Raw genomic sequence first — 24,449 nt, forward strand, 5'->3', positions numbered from 1 at the left:
GGAATTAATGAAATATTATATCCCTTATGAAATCAACTCATTATGGATTGGCCTTGTTTCGCTTGTCCAGTTTGATGTTGTTTTCTCCTTTTGAAACCTTGAGTTGGCACAGCAGGTGACTACACAACAGGTGACTTCACAGCTTAGTGCAATAAATAGAAGAGCATGAGTGGTCCACAAAGGGGGCATGAAGAGATAATTCATTTGGCTTCATTAGAAAAATATTCTAATGCCAGACAAGCTCTTGTGTAGCCACCATTAATGAGATTAACAAAACATTTGTCAGTAAAAGTTTCCACACCCAGTGTAGCACAGCTTCCTTTTAGTAAAAGTCAAGATTCTAGTGGGGAAACCTTTAGATGGTCCAAAAGCAGCAAGAATTGTCTCCAGAGAAAGTGACAGAAATTGAAGATGTGCAATCAAAAACCAAAGTTCCTTTTGTATTCTGCCCTGGTTGAATGCTAGGACAGTGTGGTCATTATAGTGGGACAGATAAGACTTTTACCCAGTGAAGCTGTTCTAAGCTCACACGAAGCTCTGAAGATACAGAAAGAAAATTCTTTTCTTCCATACCATTGCTTAGATGAACTTGAGCTAAATAAAAACACTGACAACGGTTGTAGAAATTTTTGTTGTACTTTGTCACAGCTGCCATTGAGCATTCATTGTCAGTTGGTTCCCAAAGAACATAACTGAATGAACAGTAATGGTCATAGGTACTGGGAATTCAGAACATCTGGCAGAGTATTCTTTTCACCTGTTCTTCTACCTCCACAGCTTCCTTGATTAGGATAAAAGAATGGGCTTACTCATGAGAGACTCTCTCCTCTAGGAACTGTGGAAAAAGTAAAGTAGTGTGTATTGTCAGTGATAAAATGTTTACAAAAACAAAGACTATGAAATCTATGTCTGAAGCTTTCACTGCTGTGAAGGTATGAATAGGATAATATGGAATAGGTGATATTGAATTAAGAAAAAACTCTGTCTCTGCTAGCTTGCCTGAAAAAGTAGCTGCATGCCACATGGATTATAGAAAATTCATTAAAAGGGATCTGAACCAGAATGTAGGGCATATTCCAACTAGGTTTTAAAATGCTAATTCTGGGACTGGCAGAGTGACTCAAGCAGTAAGAGCACCTGTCTTACAAGTGTGAGGTCCTGAGTTCAAACCCTGGTGACACACACACACACTCACACAACACACACACACACACACACACACCCCAAAATCAAACTAAAAATAAAATGGCAATTCTGCTGTGAAATACATGTTCTAAATCTCTGTCTTCCCATAGTTGTGTACTGAGGACTCTAAAATATACAAATGTACTAAAATGATTAATTTATAAATGTCATTCTGAGAGGTAAGCAAGTATAGTATACTTGGGTGTGAATGAAACAGTAACACAAAATTCATATTAGAAAATTAAGTACATTTTCTTAAAAAAATCCTCTTAAGACATATGAGATGTTAGAGATAAAGTGAGATATTTGATTAGAGTATGTAAGTAGTCTAAAAATTTTAAATTGTCTCATTTCCAGGTTACTTCATACAAAATAATAGAATGGTCTCAGAACAATTTGATTATGTTGGTATTACCTATTAGCTTGTTTCAGACATATTTGTTTTGCAAGCAACCAATCTGTCTTGATTAGAATTAGCATACATAAGTGGCTGAGATTGGTAGTAAGGGGAACAGTTAAATGAGAACCTGAAATGGACAGAGAGTAACAGATTGCAATAGGAATTTAATCCAGTATTCAAGTAATAGGATAAAATATTTGATTCACTCCGATTCATGGCTGCAAATTTTGAGCTGAGACTGCAATGACAAATTTCCTCCCCTCTCCTTGGGCTGTTTTGTCTGGATTTATGTATTTTAATGTAGATTCTTTTCCAGGCATAGATATAAATACTAAATTCATGACACATTTTAATCCAGTTATAGATTTAAGAAGGATGTGTTAGAAATTTAAAATTTCTTGGTTCTCCTAAATATCTTTACTATCTTATTGGGACACTTTTTAAAAATTTTATTTTCATTTCCTTTCTTTTTGGGCATTTTTGGTTACATAGTCTCCTCTTTATCACCGAGACTTAGAACATATTTCTATTATCTGAACAGTAGATTATGCTTTACAATCTACAAAAATATACTATTCTCCTTTGCACATGAGCTAGTTGGGATGGACTCTACAAATCCACTCATAATTAATCAATAATCATTAACTGCAAGACCCTTAGGTCATAAATGAAAATGAATCCATGAGTATATAGATTACAGTTTTAAACTTTTGTTCTTATGTAATTCACACTAAATTTAAAATCACCAGGATTACCACTACTTTAAACCAATAACCAATCAAATGCCAATTTGCGTATTAATTCATTGGAAGATGTATTTATTACATCATCTCATGAGCTGTGTCATCTTTAGGCTTAAAAACAGACACCTTAATATCTGCACAACCAGTAAAGTCACAGCTTCATGCCTATCAAACTTGAATGGGTCCTGTTAAAACATTTCAAAAACTCATCAGCATCTTTATTATCATGTTATGATGAACAGATTATAGTGTTACCCTTTTAAGTTAAAAAATGTGAGTATGATCTCTCCCTAATGAAATGCCACAGCTAGACACATCAACATGTTTCATGATCATTATCACAATAATCTTAGCACTATATATCCTTTTTCATATACAGCCAACAATAAAGAAAATATTTTATACTTTTCAATTATATTGTTACTATCCTCAACTCTTTCCCATTAAGGAAATTAATGTTTTTCCTGTCATTTTTAAGGATCTGCTATATTTCCACATTTTGTACACATTTATTGCTTACTAATAGGTTGTAGGACTCAATTTAATGAAGTAGGCCTACCTGCTGACATTCATGAAGAATAGTTACATGAATAAAAAGATAGATTTGATGGTAAGTAAACCTTAGAAATTAAGTACTAGCTTAATTTCCACATTCTGAGATTGCTGCTAGAGCCAAGCTGAAATGAAGAAAAGAAGAAGGAGGTAGATTAAGAGAAGGACTGAGCTAGGCAGGCACTCTACCCTTGAGACACTCCTTCAACCCAATACATTTCCTAGTAAATAGCAGTGGACTGGTGGGAGGTGAGGTAAGTAGCGAGACTCAGGCAAAGTGGGGAGGAATCCAGGAACCAAAATTCCCTCATCCAAGATGGCAACCTGAGCTAAGTGGTTCCTCCAAAGGAGCCCATATGCTCATGCTTAGTAGGTCCAGACAGAGCAGAGGGCAAGTCTACCATTGGATGGGGACTTGGGAATTTGAGTCATAGGTGGTGAGCCTGGTCATACTTTCCCTGTGACAAATCTGTGACTGTGGAGGGAAGTCCACTTATATAAGGTACTTAAGATAGTGAAAATTCTGAAGGTTGTGGCTGAGGATGTAATGCAGTGGTAGAGCAGGAGTTGAACATGTGCATAGCCCTGGGTTGTATCTGTACCACCAATTGAAAAAGAAAGGAATGGTGGTTGCCAGAAGAGGTAGGGAGATGAGAATGGGAAGTTATTGTTTAATGGGTATAAAGTTTAGTTTTACTTGGCTTGGGGTCTACCTCATTGGTACAGTTCTGGTGTAGCATGCATAAGGCCCTGGCTTTTGTTCTAACCCCCAAGAAAAAAATAATGTAAAAAAGAGTTGTGGAAATGGATGGTAGTGATGATTGCACATTATGAATGTATGGTCAAGGGTCTCTTAGCCATGTTTCTGCCAACACAGACCACTTACAACATAGTGGACATATTTCTTACAATTGAACTGAAAATCTTCTGTTGCCTATCTATGAGGCCGTCATCCTAAGGCTATAATGCAATTGTATTACCCAGTTGGTGCTGGTGTAAACAGACTATGCTGCTAGTCATGTAAAAGCATAGCACAATTATGTACAGTACCTAATAAGTGATGACAATGAATGACTATGTTACTGGTTTATGTGTCTACAATATTGTACTTATTGTTATCTCAGTGCATAATCCTTTTGCTGAAAAGCACTGATTTGTTAATGTCAGGGTTTGGGAACTTTGGGTTGGTAAAAAGAATTTACCAAAACAGAGAGAAAAAAAAAAGAGACAAAGACACAAGGAAAGCCTTTTCATAAGGGGACTTGAAGATACTAGTTACCTGCTTCTACTTCAGACTTGCTTTCTCCTTCCAGAGAAAACTTTGTTACATAGTTGCCAAATGTGTTTGAGTGAGTTTCTGCTCTATAAAATTGGGCACATTTCTTAACTTCTCTAACTTTTCATGATTATAAACAAAGGATAATGTTAGGTTCTACTTCCCAAGTGCTACTGTGAGGATTAAATAAAAGTAAAACACTTAGCTCAATAATTGTCATGTAGAGAATGCTCAAAAAAGAACTGCAGACAGATCAATAGGTTTATTTAGCATTCAAAAATACTAGATCGGTAAATCATGGAAATCATGTACATGAGGAGAGTAAAAAAGGGGATTCTGCTGGACATTGTTGTTCATGCCTGTAATTTCAGTGCTCAGGATGACTGGAAGTTCAAGGTTAGCCTGGATTACATTGAAAGTTTCAGGTGACCTTTGGCTACCTAGTGAAACCCAGCCTCAAAACAACAAAAATAATCAAAAAAGTGTTCTAGGGTTATTTGAAAGCATAAGGACAGAGCAACAATGTATAATAGATCCAAGAAACATTTAGTGAACAATTATGAATCTCATGTGCATCACAATGGAGCATGGTCTACACGTTTGAAGTTAAAGGAAACCAATTGGCGCTCTAGGGAGAGAGTAGTCACCAGGACAGATCTTGTTGCAGGGTGAGATGAAAAAACAAACTGAGGAATGGAGTGGTTTATTTTTTCTAATTTATGAATATGGTATTCAAATATGCTTGATTTGTTACTAAATACTTTACAACTAGAAATACATTTCACTTCCATATAACCCTGTGAGATAAGATTACTATTAATATATCCATATTATGAATGAAGAAACTGAAATACTTAAAGATGATGTGACTTGCCCAGAGCCTCACAGCTACTGATAGAAGAGCTGGGGTGTACATCAGGTTAGTTGCTGTAGAGTCCAAAGTTTCTAATGCACTGTGGTGCTCCTTCTGCTTTTTGAGGTCTGCCACTGCATTTTGAGAGCAGGAACAATTAAGCTACATTTTCTTACTTGAACTATGTTTTGCCTCCCATAACTGAATTTAGAGCAGTGGGTGGAGCTGATTATATTAGTAAAGGTCCATTGTCTTAGTTGCATAGGCAATTCCATAATGCAAATTTAATAATAACTCTGCATCATATACGCATTCCCTATATTGGAAGGTACATATGAGCCTTCAAATAAGCACTTTTTTCTATCACAAATGTTTTTATTAACAGTTAGTGTTTGAGTATTCTATGTATTTTAATGAGCTACTGAGAGTATTTCCAAAGACATAGATACCAAAAATAGAATTAAATGAATTAAGTTTTATCAAGAGAAGCAATTGAATAGTGCCTACAATCATTCATTTAGAATTGATCACTGGTTTTTGTGCATTCATGATTCATAAAAAGGGCATTTTAGAAAGTTTATGTTCCATGAGTTCCATAGTTATTTAGAAGTATTACATGTGGTCTTTGATGATCTATTGGCCTCCTTCCTCATGTTTGAACTCCCAAAATACCTGAAATAAAGGAAAAGTACCTGAAAATTCTCTTATTCCAAGACTTTAGAAACAGAAGTTAGTAGCATTTCCTATAAACCAAACAAAATATCAGAAAATAAGAGAGAATAATCTGAGTTTAGGAATGCTCTTTCTCCCACTTCATACTAAATTTACTGAAACCCCTTGGTTTCTTCAACAGTATTATACACTGCATTACATTGTGTGTGTGTGTGTGTGTGTGTGTGTTTTCTTGCAGTGTTGAAGACCAAACCCAAGTTCTTGCACAACTACACAAGTGCTCTGCCACTAAGCTACATCTCAGTCCCTGCCTTGAATTTTGTATTCCTGACCTTTAATATTCTGTAAAGACTTGGTAATCTGAAATAACTTCAGAAATAAGAGAAAAGTCTCCTTTGGCCTACCCCAAGTTATGTCTTGTCCTTGCATTTTAGTACAAAAACAAAAATCAAATAAAAATGAATAACACTAGAGCTTTCTTGTATGAAATAAATAATTTTTACCCAATGTCATTCCTTTCTTATATGCCTATTTTGTGGACAAAGAATCACTTCCACCTTTGTTCTAAGTTTATTTGGACTTTAGGCTAATACAAATGAAAATATTATCTGGATTAAAGTATGTCACTAAATTAGGTACTTTGTTTAGAATGAAACTACAGGGTAATTAACTTATCTAACTAGGTGTTGTCATGAATAAAAATAAAATTTCATTTTATGTTTTAAATTAACAAGATAATTTTGAATACATTAAAAATGTTTTGTCTTCTTTCTTGAAGTTTTTCATACATAATCAAAAAAAAAAAAAAAAACTAGATCAATGTAGTCCCAATCCAAGAGCATGTTACTTCATTTAAATGTATATTTCACATTATTCTGAATGCATTTGCTTCCCACTCATGATTAGAAATGAACCATGTGTTGCTAAGCATGCATTTAAAATGCAGCTTCAAAAATTAAAAGGCTAGCCTTTTAGTCATGTGATTTTGGCAACTCCTGCCCCACAATCATTGATCCAGGCATAACCACACCAGACACCCTGTCATGGCCTAGGAAGACATCACGTCAAGACAAGCTTCAGTGAACTCCAGGTGTCCAGGTGAGCATGCTCACCCTGCAGCTATTCTCCTAGGGTGGCTAAGGGGAACTTTCTCCATTAGCTCAGCAGAAAGTCAGTGATTGGTGAAATGTGAAGTCTGTTATTTTTTCTTATACAAGGCTTTTGTGTGGTCTTCATGTAAGGCTTGTGATTTGTTCTTATGTTAGGACTGTGATTGGTGCAAGTGGATGCTTCACTGTCATTGGTTCAAAATACAATGCCACATTTGCATGCAACACCTAACCCTTTTTTGTGGCTATAAAATCGGGATGTTTGGCTCCCTGCCAAGTCAGGCAAAAGACACCTTTCTGTAATGCAAACTGGTGTTACAACATTGGGCTCAGTTAAAGGCTTCTCCCAAATGATCTCTTCCTAATTGTGATTTTTGCTTAGGTAGAATGGACTGAGCTGGTAACATAAAGAGAAAATGGTGGTATAGCCGTAGCAGATCAGTAGCAGCTGCTGCCTTCGAGGAGGTGGTAACTGTAAGAGCAATGACATCTATAGCAGCAGTGGTAGCAACCGCAAGAAGACGAAGATTACAGAGAACAACACAGTGCAGAGAGAACAAGGGGTGGTGGAAGTATAGAGAAGGCAGAAGGCTGTGTAGGATTAAACGGGAGTGATGGTAGCCCCTGTCACCGGAAGAGGTTTAAGGAGTTGCCAAGAATGAAGGGGTAAGGATCCTGACACCCACGTCCTGAGAGCTGTAACACCAGCTCTGTAAGGGAGTCGGGGTGGCAATAATAAGGACCTAATACAAAGGTCCAGGAGCTTCTATTAGGAGGTGATGGTCCCAGTACCCATGGTTTAAGAGTTGCAGCACTACTGCTGCCACTGACCTTGGCTACCACTAGCTGCTGCTAAGACCTGAGGATTGCACTAGCTACCCAGCTCCGGACTTGTGGTAGTCAAAGCCCAGAGCAATAAACCTCCAATCTGAGCATGCAGGCCCTAAGTTTCTGGCCTCTGCAGGCTGGAGTCATATAAGTCTCTTGTTCTCAGCACTTGATGCTGCAAGTCCTAACCTTGTGATTTCCAAGAAGAGCAAAGAGACCGCAGGCAGCAGATTGGGTCATATTTACAACATGAATAATATAACACAGTTTTATCAGTTAGGGAGGGTCTTTTATTGATCAAAGATATAACTTGGTTTTGGTAAAATTTTAAACAATTTTTGTTGTTTAATGTTTGGATAAATATAAAAGATAATGTATAAAATAAATTGTGGTTTTATTTTATATACTTAAACTTGAATGTGTCTTTCTTTAATTAATCCAGTTTGGACCATTAAAAGAGTATACACGTAATTAAAGGCATGGTGTTGCCTCCATATTTCCCATAGTATTTAAATTATTTATTGTATGTATGAATTTCATTAATGTTTTCTATTTGCACTGTTTATGCTCATGCTTTTACTTTGCATATTTTCTTTTTATATGTAAATTTCAAGAAAATTCATATTAAAGTATATCATAATGCTTAAAATATGAATTTTATTTTTTATTAATGTCATTAATATAATATGAAATCTCAAAGTTAACTAACATATAATTATAATTGACCTAATTTTAAAGAGGTTATGTGATTTATTTTTAAAACAATGTGTAAGTAAATGTAAAATGATAAAATAAAAAAAATTTTTAAAGTGTCTTCTTATTAAATAAAGTTGAAGAAACATATAAAAATAAAGAAATATCCTTCAGTTCTTGAGCCAGTAACTAGCCTTGTAAATTTTGGTGTATTTCCTTCAATTATTGTGTACTTTTTAAAATTTGACTAAAAACATTTATTTAAAATAATGTTTGCTATCATGAACACCTCACATGGCCAAGAACTCCTTGAAATTTAAGCTTTTCTTTTTCTGGAACTGTAAGCTTTGCAAGGAAACTCAAGGGGTTTATGAGTTTATGAGATTTGAAATCATTCATTCAAATTCTTTACATGTAGTGACAGTTTATTTCAAAACACATGTATATTTTACTTTTTATGAAATATGTGAATTTAGCATTTTTCATTTCAGCATCAGTTTGATAACATTGTCTTAAAAAATAAGTGACATTCCAAGTATTTCATATTTTCACTTAATTAGATTAAGTATTGACATTTTTGCTCTAATTCTTAAAAATTTTTGATGTTTATGTTTGTCCAGTTTTTAACTTCTAAAATTTGCTGAAAAACTGATGAATTTGTGCAGCAATGTATTTTCTATGTGGGCAACTGAAACAAATACAGCATCTGTTAAATGTCTAACACTGATATTTTCAGTGCTGAAAAATAAACAGATAAAACAGAAAGAGAAAGCCCTCACTTTAATTATATTGACTATAGGCATGTAGAATTGAAGAGGACTGGAGCAATTGAGTAGAATGATAGGACTAGTGGGAGATAAGGCTGTGCACCCACTAATAAATGAACAAATAATATAAATAAACTGGCAATAATGGCTACCAAAATAAAATTACATATTAGGAAACTGAGTGTGTTATATCACAGATAAACCGATCTGTCAATTTGTGAATATTATTATAAGTCATGCAACATACTGCCTAGTCATTAATTTCTAAAAAGGTTATATTAATGCCTCAGCAATGCATGTGATGCTCGATTCCACTGGTATCAACACTATAGAATAATTGTTTCTATTTAATATGCTCTAGCTTCTGCCTCCTTATATACTTTGTACAGTTTTGTACATCACATTTTAAACATTGAAATATCTTCATCATTTTCTTTAATGAGCTCTACTAATATCTGAAACTCCCTCATCCATGAACTAATCTTTCCCACATACAGATATTTGGTAATATTTTGTTCTTTTTTTAGTCTAGTTTTTGTACAGTTTACAATGTTAACACATTTAAAATGAATGTCATTTGATGTCTTACAAAGAAGGTGGGAGGTAAGGTTCAGATTTCCTAGACACTCAAGACCACAGAATGGGAGTGACAGTAAAGGTTACAATACTTGTGAAAATCTTTGAATGTCCTCTTCCTGATTAAAGGGAGACATTTTTCTGTTTTATTTTTTAATGCACTGGATTTCCCTTTTCTGAATCCTACAATTTCTGACTACCAATTTATCATTTTGAAATTTTAAAACATAGTGTGAAAATGACAACTCAAATGATAATTTATGTGGAGTAGTCAAAACTACTTTTAAAATATATATAGCAAATGCAAAGTTTAAGTGAAAGAATCATTTGGTTAATTAGTCATTAAGTGGATTGCCTTGCTGGAAGTCTGAACAAGGTTGAGGAGAGAAGTAAAATAAAGAGGAGCTGAAGTCAAGGCAGAGGTCATTCAATCTGGGGCTCAAGGGAAATCTGGAGTGAATTGTGTCAAATATAAAGTGCAAATATAAAGTGAAAACTCTTGCCATGATTGCCTGAAATTTATTACATTTAAAGACTGAGATCTTTAACAAACGTTTTTCAGTAAAAACAAAAAAAGCCACAAAGAATAACTGTAAGCAAAAGGGAGTCAGAGAGATAATTTTAAATAATTACAGCTATAAGACAGATATTATAGGAGAAGCATGAAAGACGCTTACAAAAAATGTTGGAATGCGGAGAGCTAGTGAATGGAAAAATGCTGAAAAAAATCAATCTTTTTGAAAAAATATTTAATTGCTCCAAGTCTTCATAGGCAGATGAATCACAAGTTCCAGCTAATTTGCCAAAAAGCTCATGTGACTTTAGGTGACACTGGCATAAGCCTAAATTATGGTAATCAGTTGCAGTTTCCTCTAGCAGACTACAGGAACATTGATACTCAGATCTGCATGTCATCTTTTAACAGGAACCTAGGAAAAATGAATATGAAAAAAACAGTGTGACCAGACAGGACAGGATGTAGATTAAGTGATGTTTGAAGAGCAATTAAAAGGAAATTAAGGCTGAAGGCATGGCTTAAGTGGTAAAGCACCTGTCTGGCAAGCAGAAGTTCCTGAGTTGAAGTCCCAGCATTGCCAAAAATTCAAAAAAGAAGTTAATTTTTAGTCTTGAACCACACAGAAGATATCTATCCTTATCTCAACTGGCAAAAATGCTTTGTCTTTCTTATCATTGCTTATGTCTTCTCTTCAACAAAATTGAAGAAAAAGGCAGAACAGGTTCTGCCTGGAAGCAAAGGAGAGTTGGGGGAAGAGGGAGAGGGTGGAAGGGCAGGGGGGAGAAATGACCCAAACAGTGTATGTACATATGAATAAATGAATGAAAAATAGGTGAAACCCCATATTGAAAGTACCCAACACAAAAAAGGGCTAAGGTGGTAAAGCGCATAGAAGTTGAAAATGGCGCTGTCATTATAAGAGCTATAACACTTTAGAAAATTTACATTTAAAATTTAGAAAATTTCAGCTGATTTCAGTGGGCCTAAACCTGAATTCTCTAGACTGAGTACACTTTATCATCAATAAAGATTTTTATCTTTCCAGAAATGTTGAAAAGAGAGTTGATTAAAATAACATTTAGTCTGAATGACTTAAAATTTCTGCTTATACTCCTTTTCTAAAAACTTGGCATTGATGTAGTAGAAAATAAATTCTATAAACCAAAAGATCTTGTTTACCCTTCCATAATCTGGGTAAATTCAATCAAGAACCTTTGAAATGGAATATATTGTGAACTCGACTTGTATGGAATTGAATGACATATTGCATGTTTAAGTTTATACATGTATGCAATTTAAACCAGTAAGTCATAGCTGATAAGTCTCTTCAGAAAAAAAAAAATGTTTACCAGATAATTACAAAAGATACTGGATAAATATTGCACTGTTTTTCTATTAAGAATAATTACACTCAACCAAGAAAAGAAAGGTAGTTCAAGTTACTCATCTGTATTCATTCAGTTATTCATTATATCTTAATTATGGAACCATAAAAGTGTGCCAATAACCTTGAGAAAGATACCAAATAACTCCTATCATAAGAAAACCATAAGATAATAAATTCAACAGATTTACACTTCAAAGAGAACATGTGATTTTAGCTGAGTCTGGGAAGAAAGAAGGTACATTGAGAAGACAAAGAATTGGTTTTAGAAAAATAAGACAATTAATAAATAGATGGATGAGAGAAAGCAGCCAGTGTAATACTATTAGAAACGTTAAATCCCAAGGTACATAAGTTCGAATAAAACTGTGTTGAGTCTGGAAAAGTATGCTACAATTTAAAAATAGAAGACACTGCATGCAATGTAAAGTATGTTAAACCTTATTCTGTAATTGTTGGGTTATCACTGAAAAGAGAAAGAGAGATGAGTGCTACAATCTATTTTACATTAAATTTTTTTTTCCAGCATGAGAGTGTTGTACTTGAAGTGAACAGGACTAGAAAAGAACACCATTAGGAATGGTTCCAGCATAGGAATGACTAAACTGCACCATTAAGCAGGTCAGTAGAAATGATAAACTCAGATACATTTTAATGCAGTTAGAAATACAACTGATAATATTTAAAGTGGAATGTATGAAAGTGTCGTAAATAAGATTCTCTGGGGAGAGAACTCAGACAGTTTAGTACTCAAGATAATATCACTCATGGTGTCTATATCTTTAGAAAGTGTTTGAAGCTAAAAAAATAAAATAAATGGGAATGGGCAGAAGGAGAAAGTCAATTGGGGTACATTCCCAGACCACATAGGGAGTCCTAAGCCTGAGATGGCAAGTCAGGGATAACTGTATTCAGCTAAAATGGACTAGTCTGTATTAACCTCTCAGAATTTGTCATTGGATGTGGGCTAAAGGCAGTCTCTGAAGGGGTGAACATTGAGAGCTGTCGGTTGACACCACTACTAAGAGCCTGAAGCAAGTCTATCTTTGCAGAGAAGTAGAACACCCCTAAGTCCATCAGAGTAAATATAAGAGCGAAAGAGCAACCAAAGTTGAATGTGACATTTGCAATTTGAAAGAAGAATTCTGGAATGATTCTGGAATGATTCAATAAAATGATTGCAGGAAGAGTAGCAATATATTGATGATAAAGTGTACTCAGTCTAGAGAATTCAGGTTTAGGCCCACTGAAATCAGCTGAAATTTTCTAAATTTTAAATGTAAATTTTCTAAAGTGTTATAGCTCTTATAATGACAACGCCATTTTCAACTTCTATGCACATGCGGGATAGTGAAATGTTGTTAAACAAATCTCAGTAGTATGTATGTATTTATACATATATATACTGTATAAATGTGTGTACATGGCAATACATGGGTCAAGAAGAGTGAGAATGACTAAAAGTGAAATAAATACATACTCCTTCTGAGGAGTCAATAACATCTTCATCATTAAAAATAATATATTACACGAACAATGACAAATTATAAAATGCCTTTCAAATATATGCTACTATAAGAAATAAAAACGAGTAAAATGTTCTATATTAAGAAAGGAGATAATGAAATCACTCCTAATTTTTAAAATTTTTCTAAAAATAGCTAGTGTTCACTGAGGGGTTTTAATATTCAGAAAATCATTCTTAGGAGTTTCATGCAGGAAATTACCAACTTTTAGTGCTTTTTCATAACATTACATGAGATTTGACATGATGTCTTATAACAACTTCATTTTCCTCACAGGAAAAAAATGAGACTACTGCACAGTAAGAATTTGCAGTAAATCTCACAAGAGCTCAGTGTCTTGGCATTTATTGCCCACTGCTTCCTTTTGATTTAGCAGGTCTGCCCTTCAATATTTCTTTCCTCCAAACACTTGCCCAACTCTGTTTTTAAAACAATTTATACTGTTGGCACATTTTACAGCCTTAGGTAGTTTGTGGCATATGTTATTGTGTCAGAATAATCCCACTTTAGTATATTTAGAGAAATTTCTAGGCATCTTTGGTAAAACTCAATTATTTTAAGGGTCTATATCTCCAAGAAAGAACGGTTTGTTACCATCTACTGTTATTCCATGAGAGGAGTTTTTCTTTAGCTATTGTTATATATTTCACTGTTGGATTGAAGGAAAACAGTATCTGGAGATGGACTTATTGGAATTTTTCTCTTTAACTTTTGGACTTGTTGAATATCATGAGCAACAAAGTACACAACTTATTATAGGCTCTTGTCTTAAGCCTGAATTTGAAGCAAAACAGACTTGTTTCTTGAAAATTTTCCATGTTGTGTTTGAGTGTTAAGATTTTTCTTCATGTTTTTAAACATCCAGTGACATTTTATTGTCAGTAAACCTATCGGCACATGATTTATAACTATTCTGTATCTTCCATTACATTCTATTGAAACTGTCTCCTAATAGAAGTTGATTTAATTTAAATAGTTCTAATACTTCAGAATTTTAAATAAACCTTTCTTAAAAGATGATAGGGTAATGGTCTGGATTCTTATCACTAGAATGTACTCTGAATACTTTCAATGTATGTTGGCAGATTTTCTCTCTCATATTTAAAACAAATGTGTTCCTTTGTATTTATGACACATACACATAAAATTAGAGTAGAAGAAGTATACTTCATAATTATTCCTTAACTCTTTCTTGTCACAAGCCTTATCAGGTTTTTGTACTGATGAATTAATGGTACTGTGAATTCTGGAATCATACAGAGCATGATTAAAGTGGGTATATATAAATAAATATATATTGATATATGAATAAAAATATATATACATGTATTTATTATAAATAACTTACTAATTACAGTTGTAATGTCATTCAACAAGTTTAAAGATAATAATACACCTTTTCTTTAAGATGTCAAAAAGCAATGAGAGGTATTGTTTTACTATTTTACATAATCCTTTTGTCTCCATATGGAATTTTTATACCATTTGATTTGAAAGTAACAAATTTATGAAGTTAATATTTTGTGATTCTCTTTCTAATGACTCATAGTGTATCTAGTTTACAATGTAGAAGTTGCTTAGCCCTAAACTGATGGCTAAACACAATAAAAGTTTCCTTCAAACAGCATTTTCATACCCATACTTCCCACATTACATTTTGTCCTTTTAAACAATGAAGCTACAATATACAATTAATGCTACAGTTCAAACAGTGAAATGTAGTTTTTTAGCATTATGTATTGAGCTCACTAAGCATTAGTAATATGTTGTCTGACAATCTACACAGTAAAAATACAAAGTAGGCATTTTTTTCCTACTTTAAGAATGAGAAAATTGGTGTGAGCATAGTGGCTTATAACTGTAAATTCAGCTACTTGGGAGGCAGAGATAGAGAAGACCAGCTTGGTGAAAATGTGAGATACCATCTGAAAGCAAACAGGGTCGGTAGGGGATATGGGTATTGGTCAAGTGCAAAGCCCTGTCTTCAAATTCCAGTACTGCCAAAAAAGGATAAAGAAATTAAACCTCAAGTGAAAAACATAGTTTACTTTTGTTTCTTATTTGTGGGGGTATCTTATCTGATTCCAAATAGGAGTACATAGTTGAAGAAGCAACATGTTGCAATTAAAAACATACAGATAAAAAAAACAACTATTCTTATAAACTGAACAATTTGGCAAAATTTCTTCTTGTTTCCTTATTTGTATCATGTGTAGTGTATAATCTCTTCACCCAAGTTCCTGTAACATCATAAATTCCCAAACATTTCAGTTATGTCTTTTTACTACAGCCCATTGTCTCTGAAATAGTTGGAATCTTATTAGTATGGATGTGATTCAGTGAACAATTATAATTTAACACAGAATATTCCATACTATGTAATGGGGTAGTGATATAAACATGTTATGTACCTCATCTTTATCAAATTATCTAGTAGACTTACTAGTATACAGTGAATTATCAAAACCTGTTATTGAAAGTCTTATCCAATACTCTTTGAGTAACTGCCATGTGCTAAACCCCAGAGTACGGCCAAGAACAAGATCAAGCAAAAATAATTTCTGTTGCATAGAGCTTCAGTGGATAGACAGTAAGAGTAAATGGTAAATATGTAAAACAAAGGGACAAGTTTTACATGTTAAGAACTGTTATGAAGATTTTTCTATCTTAGGTCAAGGAAAGCATCTGTGATGAGATGAAGTATGAATCAAGTTCTAGATATCAGGAAAAATTGTACAATGCATTATGTGGAGAATATCACTCCAGGTAAGAAGATTAGGAACTGCAAAGTTTCTAATGGGAATGAAGAAATGAAGGCCCATATGTATAGTGGGTATCCAGAATCAGGAGAGGCATAATCGGGGAAGTAATATTTCTAAAATATCATGGAACTTACTTCAAAGAGAAGAGAGACACAAACTCAATTTTGGCACTATAACAAACATATGTGGGTACCTGAAATATATGGAGACAGGAAGTATATAAAATAAATTAAGGCAAAACAGTGAGCAGCTACAAATTTTATTTAAAACAAAAACAATGAATGACTTCACAAAGTTTTGTGGTTTTAAAACAGCACTTTGTTTTCTTTTTTATTTCTTTTATTCATATGTGCATACAATGTTTGGGCACTTTGTTTTCAAAATCAAGTTGTGGGAAGAAGAACCCTTATACAGAACAGTGACTAAGAAATGAAAGAGAAAGGACATATTTAGCATGCATTTGAAAGCATAGCTCATTATGAGTGAGTATGAGAGTTGAACTTGAGTTTTCACAAGCCTGAATGGAGAAGGCTGTTAAATGATGAGGCAAAACAATACAATGAAAATACTCAAATAAAACCAAAACCAAAACAGCAGTTAAAACATGATCAAAGGTGAAATTATTTTATAAAATAATAAAGGATAGACAAGAAGATGCCATTTTTCCTAATCAGGAAGTTATCAATAATATTTAATGAAGCAAATTAAACTGAATACTTCAGGAGGAGTAGTGTGATATGAAGGAAAGAATAAGAAAGGAGATATTGAGGAGGAATTGTTCTAGTTGGCCAGTGATTTTGTCACACACAAATGATAGAATGGTTCACTGGAAATTCATAGGAAAGATATGAATGGGGTCTTTCATCTTAAAGAGTACAAGTAGCTGCTCCCATAGTAGTGTCATCACAGCTCCTCGGGGCTGGACACATTACACGATTGTAAAATGTAAATACCTGAAGAGGAATCATGTAAAATCCAGACCTGGTGCAGTGAATATACCTTTTAAAAGATAATGAAATTTCAAAAACTTCCCCAGAGATGGACTTAAAGCTGTTTAACATTTTTAGGAGTTGATTATCTGAACTCTATTACAATTGAGCATAGTGATGATAATATATTTTTAAATTTTTTGTTCCTTCATTTTTAATTGATTGTATTATGATACCTTCATTCATGTGCACAATGTATTTCAATAGTTTTCACTTCTAAATCAGCTTCCCCTACCCCCAACCCACTTGTTCCTCCCCAGAAATATTTCCCTTTTATGATCAGATCCTCCCTTCCTCCTCTCTCCCTCTCTCCTCCCTCTTTATCGCTCTGTCTTCTGCCTCTCTCTCTCTGTCTCTCTTTGTCTGTCTCTCTCTCTTTACTGCATTTAAGAGCTATATGTGATATTTTCTTTCTGGATTTGTCTTATTACACTTATATGTAATATAAGAAATATATGTCTCCAGTTCCATATATTTTCCTGCAAATGACAAAATTTCATTCCTCATGGATGAATAATAATACTCCATCGTGCATGTATACACCACATTTTCTTTGTCCATTCATCTGTTGACAGGCACTTTAGCTGATTCCCCTAACTTGGCTGTTCCATAGCTTGAATAATGCTGTGATAAAAATGGGTATGGTCCTTCCATAATGGCTGGACAAACTTACATTCCCATCAATGGTGTGTGAGGATTCTTTTTCACTCCTGACTCAACAGTATTTGTTGTTTTCTTGACAATAGCCATTCTGGTTGAGGTGACTTGAGATCTCAATGCCTTTTGAACTTCATTTCCCTGACAGCTAGAACTTTTCTGTGTGCTTATTGTCCATTACTACTTCCTAGAGAACTGTCCATTCAATGCATTTACTCATATGTAGATTGGATTTTTTTCTCTTTTTGTTTAAAACTTTAGTTCTTTATATATTCTGGATAGGAAGTTCTGGCTAGATAAATAGCTGGCAAAGGTTTTTCTACCATTCCATAGGCTGTCTCTTCACACTTCTTGCTTTTCAGAAGCTTTTTAACTTGATGCAATCCAATTTGTCAATTCTCCCTATTTTTTAATGAACTATTGCATTCCAATTCAGAAAGTCCTTGTCTATACCTACATTTTGAAATGTTTCAACTACATTTTCCTCTAGTAATTTCAAAGTTTTAAGTATTGTATTAATGTCTTCATCCATTTTGAATTGATTTTGTTTAGGATGAAAGGTAGGGATATAGTTTCAGTCTTCTTTGTGGGGATGTCTAAATCTCCCCCACACCATTATTTTCTTTTGAAGATGCTGTCTTTTTGCCTACTTACATGTTTGGTACCTTTGTTGAGAATCAGCTGGCTGTGGCTTGGTGGGTTTACTTCTAGATGCTGTATTTATTCCATTGGTCTATGTATCTGTTTTGTGTAAGTACCATGCTGTTTGGTTACTATAGCTCTGTAGTATAATTTGAAGTAAGGTAAAGCATTGCTTTTTTTGCTTAAGATGCTTTGGCTATTTAGGGATCTTTTCTGCATCCACATGAATTTTTGTTTTATTTTTTCTATTTCTGTGAAGAACTGCATTGGGATTTTGATGGGTATTGCATTGAATCTATAGATTGCATTTAGTACTGTGGCCATTTTACAATATTAATTATGTGCATCTGTGAACATGGGAAATCTTTCCATTTTCTATTGCAATCTTCAAATTCTTCATTGTTTTATAGTTTTGATTGTACAGGTCTTTTATCTTCTTATTTATGCTTCTCCCCTGATTATTTTTTGAAGCTGATATAAATTGGACTATTTTCCTTTCTTTTTCTGCATGTTTACTGGAATATAGAAAAAGTAACTGTTTTTTGTATGTTCCCTTTGCATTCTGCAACTTTTTTGAAAGTATTTATCAGACTTAAGAGTTTTTTTAGTGACATTAGTCATCCTGACTGCAATCTTTGTATTTATGTTTTCTTCAGTAACTGGGAAGACAGGTGTACACCACCATGCCAGCTTTTTTTCTGTTGAGACCAGGGTGTCATGAACTACAGACTGGTCTGGAACTGCCTTGAACCATGATCTTTTGAATCTCAGCATCCTATGTAGCTGGGATGACAGGTTTGTACTGCCATGCCCAGCTTTGTTGATCATTCTTATAATCATTTTTTAAAATTCTTTGTCTGAGTTATTGTACATTTCACTATAATTATTGTTTGTTACTAGGGAGTTATTGAATTTTGGAAAAGTCATGTTGCTTTGTTTTTTGTATTTCTCATGCTTCTGCATTGGGATTCACACATCTAAGAGAAAGTCATTTGTTGAAAGTTTTAATCACTTGTAGTCATTTCACTTGTCCTATTAAGGACAGTGTAAAGGTTGGTTTCAGATACTATTTCCTACTACTAGACTGTGTTTATAGCTCAGTAGCCAAGCATTCTCCCCATGTTCAAGTAACAGAGCCTGATCCCCAGCACTGCATAGATTGAGATAAAGTAGTTCAGGACTCTTGTAGAAGGTTTGGTTGTACACTTCTGTGCTGCTTTCACTGAAGAAGATTTCCTTCTCTGTGTAGTGGGAACCACTGTTGACTCCAAGAGTTTTATAGCACATAGGCCAGGCAAGACCCCACTTGCTCCAGAAGTCCCCCCAGTTTGTATACCCAAGGAAAGCAGGCATCCAAGACACACAAACACTACTTTCTTGCATCACTGTCCTTATTCCTATTAATAATTCCCTCCATATAAACACGGGTTGCTCCTAAATCTCACTATAACAACCACAATATTAGTGGTTATTTCTCCCTGGTTCATGTTAAATTATTTTCTCTGACAGCATATCTTTTCATTTCTTTTTGGTGGTTTTCAGTTGAACTCAGTGCTTGTGCTTGCTAGGCAAGTGCTCTACCACTAGAGACATGGCTCTAGCCCTTTTGCAGGAACTGTGTGGGTCAATGTAGCTTTTATTTAATTGTATGATGATGGTAGTAATCATATATATATTTTTGTTTTATTTATCTTCTTTGTCTGACTAAGTACTCCTAAAATGAACATATGAGCTTTGTTGTTTTTAATAAAAAAAACACATAGCAGAGTTGTTGGTTTATAGTATGTATTTATGTTGAGTGGCTACCCAATTACTCCATCTGTCAAATGCTTGCAATGCACATACATAGATATTTTGTAAAAACACAGAATTTACTATTTTTTATTTTTAAATAAATATAACTATATACCACTAAAATGAAGTTTATTTATTTTTACATGATTTATGAGACATTTATCAAAATCATTTTAAGTGACAAGCTTGCTAGCTCTCACTTGTAAAATGTATACAAAATTACTATTCACTATTTCCTTTGACATTTGTTTTTTTGTATGATTTTGTTTGGATGTATTCTATCTGTCTTATCCCTTACATCATCATATCACATCTCTAATGTACAGGTGTAAACATGGAAGCACTTACCTTTTGCTAATATTGCTAACACATTTCATTCAGCATTTAATAACATAGTCTGTTGTTGAGTAGGTCTCATCTGAAAAATAGTATAAACTTTAGAAATGGCATTAAACATATTTAACTTTTATGTTACCTTAGGAAAAAGATTATAATGCTGAAATTTAAAATCAAAATCATTAGAATATCACACTTTGAGCACACCTAATACAAAATTCTTGAGATGAGAAATGTATTATATTTTGGAGTTTTTCAGGTTTTGCAATAATGTTTGAACAGACTTTTACTGGTTGAGTAATCATAATTCAAAACTATGAAATCTAAAATGCTCTAAACTTTGAAATTTTTGAAGTTTTTCAAATTGTATGAAGATGGCTTTTAGTCTGATGTTATTATTTGAGTTGTATCTCCCTAAAAATATGTTGAAATCCTAATCACTTGTGCTTGTCAATGTGACTTTGTTTGGAAAAATGGTCTTTGTAGATATAATTAGGATGTAAATTAGCATAAGGTCATATGAGAATAGAATGGATTCTTAATCTAATACTACTCTTTTTATAAAAAAGAAGAGACCTGGAAGTAGATACATAGAGAAAATAGATAATAAAGATAAGGCTAGAAGCCAAAGAATGGTAAGTAATGGCTTCTACAGGAAGCAACTAGTTATATCATGACCTTACCTAGTCTTCAGAACCATGAGATAATGACATTTTAGTGTTAAGCCAACATTTTGTGGTACTTTGCTACAGAAGTTCTGGCAAAACAATACAGATTAAGTATATGTTTAATCAATACATCAGACAAAAGCAGAACAAACTTCCACATAAATATTTGTATTTTGGATAACTGATATACCACAAAATTCCTCTTCAAAGAAAGATTTATTTGGTTAAACACATCTGGGAGATACTAGATAGTGTATCTTTCTTATGCAGTTTGTGAAGATTAATTTTACCTCTCAACACAAATGAGTAATGGGTGCCCAGATATTTGTTCAAATATTATTCTGGGTGTTTCTACAAAGATGTTTATGGATTAATGTTTTAATCTATAGAAATAAACAGATTGTCCTTACTGTGTATGGGCACCATTAAATTAATTGAAGGCCTGGCTTTACCCTGAGTAAAGGAACTTTTCTATTAATTTTATAGTAAATCTACAAATATGATATTGTTTAACCTACCTTTTCTGAATTTACTTAATGAAAAATATATTCATTGTAGTCTTATAATATCCCATTAATAAAAAATGTAAGGGTACAATTACAATCAGCTTTTAAGAGTGTTATATAACTGATAACATTTAGATTTGTCTGCAAAACAAATAGTTTCTCAATTTGTACTCAAAATCCATATCTGTGTGAAAGTACTTAGTATGATGGGTCTTCAAGTAGAAGTACTTCTACAGGTCTTGTCAAAATCATGGTAGATTGATTTATGCATCTATATAATGTTGGAACCCCAAAGTATAGTTTCAGCAATTATTCTGAAAGATTAGAAATCTTGAATACTCCTAATCCTGTTCAACCTCTGTTGAAGCCTTAATCTCATGTAACTATCAATTGGACTTAATCTAGGAATAGAGTCTTAACTGTTATAAGTAAGATGTAAATTAACATGAGGTCATAAGGGAATAGAATGGATCCTTAATCCAATATAACTCTTTTCCTTAGAATAAAGTAGAGCAGACATGGAAATAAACAGGGAAAACACATGTGAGAAGTACAGCTCCAGTTGAATGAAGGTAATAATGCAATTGAAATCTGATTATTATATCAAGGTTCATAGTGGATAATCTTTGATTAAAATAATTAAAACAAATTACTTTATGAATTAAAATGGCATGAAAATCATTACATCAGTGAATCATGTCAGCCATGCTATGCCGCTGCATGAACAGAATGGTGATATTTTAATTTTTCCATGAAAAACTCATTTATTTCAGACTGGGCATAAGGATCAGGTGGTAGATCTCATACCTAGAAAGAAGGAGATGCTGAGCCTAATCCCAAGTACAAAAAAAAATCTTATTCAGTTTATGAAAACAGGAATTTTGTATAAATGACCTGATTTGATCAGTTTTCTATGTACACTGTCTTTTAAAGCATGACACCTACTCAAAAATATGCTACTACTAATGGACTTTTAAAAATAGATTTCCTGCTTTTGTTAAATTGTATCCTTAATTATTCAAGATTGATTTGTACACTTTTAACAGTTGGTAATGCACCATAAAACATATTTGTGCAATTATATAAGATTAAATATTATAATTCTTTGAAACAATTTTTCTCATTTTTAATTACAGAGGTATTTTTATAAATTTTTAAATTATCAATGTAAGTACATGCCCTTTGATTTGAGATTTCTAATTTGATTTACTTCTGCTTTGTAATATGTCTCTTTCTGCCATCCCATTAGTCCTTTTGATTCAAGTGCTTAATGGGAAGTATAGATATTCTGACATAGGAACAGCAACGATGAAGTGCTCTGGCATTACAAAATCACTTCAGTGACTTTCATCTTCTAAAAGGCTAAGTGTGTAAATCATGAGATGGTAGTAAGATTATGATCTTGAGAGAAGTATTAAAGAGCACATCAGAAAAGAAATGAAAAAATGCAGGATATAATCAAACCCTTGAGAGAAACCTTTAAGAAAACTAAAGTGAGAGATGTGAAGGTATTAAGTAGATTATATAATTAAAAATTGGTTCTGTGTAATATCCTCTGTATGACTGATTTTAAGGTTTGTATTATACATCTTCTTTTTCATTGATTGCTGTTAGTATGTTCTAAAATATCCAAAATGATAATCTTGTATTCTAAATTAGATATTTTCCTATGGCTAAACATGATTGATTTAGCATTAAGGCCTTTTTGTGATGTTCAATGTCCTAAATAGTAAGTTGATTTTGTGAATCTCTATTTTCTAATATTCAGAAAGCTGCATATTAAATACTTAAGTGACTAGACAGAAAGTCATAAGTTTGATATGCAAGAAGTAAAATATTCATTGAAATAAAAATATTCATCATATAAGAAATCAAGTTTTAATTTATTATGTTAATTTGTATTCCCTGAAAAAATTGCCAAAAACATTGTATTTCTTTCAATTTCAAACATATTTCAGTATTTATTAAAAAGTCTGAGCACCAATTGGAAAAACAGCCTAAAAAGCTACTTCAAATGTTATTATCAATAGGAGAAGTACAGCTAGATACTTTTTTCCAACATTGAATGCTAGACAGCTAAAGGAAAAGATTAAGCCAGAAAGAAACTCCTCTTCAATGATAGGTGTTAGGTAGAAACATCTGGGTATGCTACCTTTATACAAAATAAGACAGGAATTTAAGGAAGTGAGAAGATGAAGATATAAAACCTCATTTGATGGAATATGGATTCATTCAAAGTAATCATGTTTAGGACTTAGATTAAAAAGCAAGATGGAATGCAAGAAGTGATACTCCAGTACAAAACAAAGAAAGGAATATTACCATATTCCTTCACAGTGACCTCAAACTAGGGGTCACACAGTGTATTACTAGATTCAAGTCATCCACTCAATGCAAATGAAACTTTGATTTAAAAAATATCATATTTTAAGTTGAGTCTATGGGTGTCATCTGTACCTGTCTAAGGAAATGACAATTTACTTAGTATCTCCATAGATAAGACAAAAGTGAAATCAGACCTCATGTGGTCATTATGTCCAGCTTGTTTCACCCAGCAGAATCTTTACAATGTTCACCTTCTTTGTGGCAAGGATGCATACCTCATTTATTCTATTTATTCTAAATTCTATTGTATTAAGTGGAAAAATGATACCTGTTGAAAATATTCTAGGAATGGGGGATACAGGGGTGGAGGGGCTGAATTCAAGTTACATCATATATATATATGATATATATATATGATATATATATATATATGATATATATATATATATATATATATGATATATTGCAAGAACTGTTGTAAATGCCAAAATGTACCCCCAACAACCAAAATAAAAATAAATTTAAAGATAATTTTTAAAAATTCTATTGTATAGAAATATCACATACTTGTTTACCCTTGAGGAATAGTTGATAGATATACAAAATGTTTCCACTTTTGGTTATTATGAACAATACTGCTATAAACACTCAGACATAAGTTTGGGACATTCACATATAAACGATGTATC

The sequence above is a fragment of the Castor canadensis genome, chromosome 6 (assembly GCF_047511655.1).
Source record: "Castor canadensis chromosome 6, mCasCan1.hap1v2, whole genome shotgun sequence".
NCBI lineage: Eukaryota > Metazoa > Chordata > Mammalia > Rodentia > Castoridae > Castor > Castor canadensis.